The sequence below is a fragment of the Pygoscelis adeliae genome, unplaced genomic scaffold (assembly GCF_000699105.1).
Source record: "Pygoscelis adeliae isolate BGI_AS28 unplaced genomic scaffold, ASM69910v1 Scaffold171, whole genome shotgun sequence".
Taxonomy (NCBI): Eukaryota; Metazoa; Chordata; class Aves; order Sphenisciformes; family Spheniscidae; genus Pygoscelis; species Pygoscelis adeliae.
Genome location: NW_008824186.1, coordinates 3533824 through 3538053, shown reverse-complemented (window position 1 = coordinate 3538053; position 4230 = coordinate 3533824).

Here is a 4230-nt window from a genome sequence, read left to right as displayed (position 1 = left end):
AGAGGGAAAGGCAACTTCAACCAGGAGTTAGTCATCAATCTATTTCTTAGACAGAGTCTTGGCAAAACCCATTCTCCTGGTAGAACTTGCCTGGAGTAGACCAGATTGATTTGACAGTCTCTTAGCCTAATAAATGCTTGACCTCAAGGTCTGCTGAATTCACTAAATTCACTATGCAGAGAGAATTGGGAACCAATCACCTCTGGGGAACATCCTGTTCTGCAGCCCTCCCCTGATAAAGGCCTTGACTGCTTTCAGCCTTATCGAGATGACTAGATGAAAGCTGCTCTCAGAAGAAGAAAGGTTAATCGACTATGTTGCTGTTAATCAATCACTTGGAAAGATTCAGCACTTACAATAGGTAGGTCCCTCTTCCTGCCAAGAGGTTCTTGCATGTTAACCAGGGACCATCTCCTCCAGTTTGAAGGATGAGTAATAGACAGAAACACAATCCAGATAGATGCCAGGTGTCTGATCCAAAGCCAACTGAAGTCAATAGAAAGACTCCCAGTGAGTTCAATGGGCTTGGATCAGACTCCAGAGAAAGACTTATTATCCAAGGTTTATTCTGCATACAGATACCGAGCTACTTTTAGTAGTGAAGGATCCTTGAAAAGAAGCAGATTCATCACACTTCTGCCACCCTGTGAAATCAAACTTCTTCAAATCATACTGCATCCCATTTACCCTGATTGTCAGCTATGGCTGATATCCAGCAAAGGAGAATTATCTGCTGTGACAGCAAAGACAGACACATATACATTTCAAAATCTCTAAAGAGTACAGAAAGAAAAAATGCCAAGCTACTAATGTTTTCCTGGCCTTTTTGTAATTGCCGCTAGCCAAAATGATAGCTTTCCCAGAAGAGGAAAAGCTAGATCAATTTCTGAAAGGGTGAAGGAAAATTGAGGGAATAAAATTAAGAAGAGGCAGCAAAATTATAACCATCCTGCCATGGAGAAGAACAAGCGCAGTGCTGAACAACCAGCAGTACGCAAGGTGAAGCTGACAGAGCCGGAGAGAAAAAAAAATACAAGAGAGAACGCATGCTTAGAAAGTACCCCTGAAGATTAGGTATTTCTCTAAATTAACAGCTGTATTCAGCACCAACATCAACTGATGACAAAGCAGCGACTATCCCTGATGCTTGTTTGAATGGAAGTAGAGAGTCTCAGCCTGTTGTTACAAATCCAGGCCCTCATATCCCGGTACAGAATCACTTGATAACACACCAGCTGCACCACACAGACAAAAAGCCATATGGCAAACAGTTGAAACCAAAAGATACACACCTTTAGGACATCTACAGCTACATGTACCAGTTTATAGTTTATTACAGAGTCTGGTACAGACTTTTGCTTCTTCAAGGCATTGCTTCTGGTATTTTCTTACTATCAGTCTTACCCAAGGCAGACTCCTGGCTGAACTTATGCCAGCCTTTACTCATCTGGCTCCATCTGCTGCCAGAAGGATTCAGGCTGCTCAAATCCTGGAACAGAGCTGCTGGCTTAAAGTTTTTGCTTTAGGAATAACCCAGTTTTCACTAGAGGCAGATACCTGAAGACAAGAATGACAGACTGGTGCCATGGACTGTACCTGTCCTAGGTCGTGAAGAGGCACCAGGTTCTTCAGAAGGCTGGAGAGCAATCCAGATGCAGTGGCTATTTTCTGCTTGTCTGGAAGTTCATGGCACTACAAAGTATCCCAGGCGATGGATATTTCCTCCTTATGCAGTGACAACAAGCAACAGATCAGTGAAAGAGAATGATCTAAGGTGCGCTATATACAAGATTTCTATGTGCTCCAAGAAAACGCTTTATCTGGGGAAGGACAGCCATCTTAAACGTAGCCATGTTCTTTGCCAGTAAACAGCTGTGGTTGCCAAAACCAATTCCCTGGACTTCCCATTGCTGGCTGAAAAAAACCCACAAGACAGATCCTGCACCTACATCCAAAAGGACGGACTGATATTTGGTGACTTTTTTCCCTTTGGCACAATTGATAAAATAACCAGCACAGCAAGCAAAGCAGGGCAGATATCATTAGAGAGTGAAGGTGCCTGTCTAACCCATAAGGAAACCTGACAAGAAACTCCACATGCAAAACAAGAACTAGATTTAAGAGTTACAGCAGCTTCTTTTCCCAGAAAACTTTGGTATAGTGTCCTTATAAATCTGAAAATTTCAGCCTAACTCCACAGTTATGTGTAATGCGCATTGCATCAAAATACACAAGCAGCAGTCCTCTAAGTAGCACTCTGCTGTAAGAGCCTAGAATTTGTTGTCTATAACCTTTGTATCAAAATAATGTCAAAAGTTAACAACCTGCTAAGATAAATGGGAATACTCTGTGGCTCTCCAGGGCTTGTTTCATGTTACTGCAGATGCAGATTCATGAAAACAATGCCTTATCGTCTCATGTTTGAAACTGGATTTTCACAGCCGTAATTTCTATTTTTGAACAAGATTCTGTTATTATATACTTAACTGTATTGCAGCAGTACCAGCAGGTCCTGTTGTGTTTGCCATTCTACTGGCATACACTGAACCACACTCCCCTGCAATTCTCTTGTCAGTGGCGGATCCTGCTGTAGCCACAAAACTGAGAAGAGATCCAGATAAAAAGTGATATATTTCACCTATGACTATTCATTTCTTAACCCATGGTGGATGAGCATAAGGCATCTGCAGCTCAGTACTAATGACCAGGGGAGGAAGTACAAAGGTTACTGCCTAATCAATTTTTCCTCATGTCGTCTGGAATAGTGTCCTACAAGGCTTAACTGCGCAAACTTGGTTGCACTGAATCATAACATCTGAAGACAAAAATCTCTTCTGTCTGAAAGGAACGGAAAGATGGATGGCAGAGAAACGGAAGGAAAAGTCTGAGTGCTTTATCGACCCAACTGATGTCCTATGAATGGTAAGCAATAAAAATTTATTGAGAAATAGAAAAGGTCTTTCTTACCCTTATCACTGCCCCCCCAATTGTTAATGCCACAGAAAAATGCAAAATTCCCTTAAACCACATATTTAAAAATCTTGCAATTTTATTTGCATATAAAGGCCGCTAGATATAATATCACAATAAATTTAAAGAAACAACTGCTTTTCTAAATTCCATTAACAAGGTAACATAAAACAGAACAAAGCTCAATAGCATTTACAGGTAGAACAGAAATAACTATCTGCAACAATATTTTGTGCTAGCGAGATTGCATTTACACACAGTGCAAAATAAGAAAAAGGAAACAAAAAGACAAGAAGAATATTTAAATATAAAGGACAACTAAGCCTTATTTTAGTTAGGCTTGATTGTATCCATTTGACTCTATACATGCCTGAACTACGACAAAGATTTAACTCGAGCTCTTGAAGGCCTTGAGCACTTGGAAAATGTGTCACATCCTTCATAATTTAGATGTGCTGTACAGCATAATTTTGCAGATGCTATACTGGCAATATTAAATCCTAGCTTAGTTATAATGCACAAAAAATACATATATATATAAATTCATATTTAAAAGGAGTCCGCATTTACATTTTTTTTTACTGCATGAAATACCTGCTCTTTGCAGCTTTCACCCCCAGTCTTTTAAAGCTAAAATAATTTAAAAACAAACAATAAAAGGTAGATATCACATACAGGCTGTGGCTATCTATATCAGTCTTCAACGTATAAAGAAGGCAGAGACAAACAACTGAGAAGTCTGTTTTCCCCTTGCTGCATTCTACTGTTAATAGCAACAAGTTTCAGTACATGCACACATATCAAGAGGTAAATGGACCCCAAAATATTGTTTGTGCTACTAAAAAAATTTGATATGAACGGAGATGAAAAGCTAACATTTAGACCTAGGGAAAAAGAAGACACTTAAAAAACCCCGACAATAACATAAGTTGTGCAAATTTGGGTGTTTTTAAATGCTGCCTATTTTTTAGCTTATAATATAATATTAAAATAAGGTCTCTCACTTATTAAAAGAAAGCTTGGCTGTCCTTTTGAGAACACTATAACAATTTACAATGGCAAATTTATTGAAAAACAAAATTCATTTTACAAATTCACAATGCTTTATCAATTTAAAATGAATGCTGCATTTCCAAAAAGCACAACCTGTAACTTTTCTTCTTGTTTCTTTTGTACCAGCAATTTACAAAAACAAACAAAACCCCCCCCAAAACCCACCCCAAAACAAAACCCCCACGGTTCCTCCAAATTCTCCCCCCC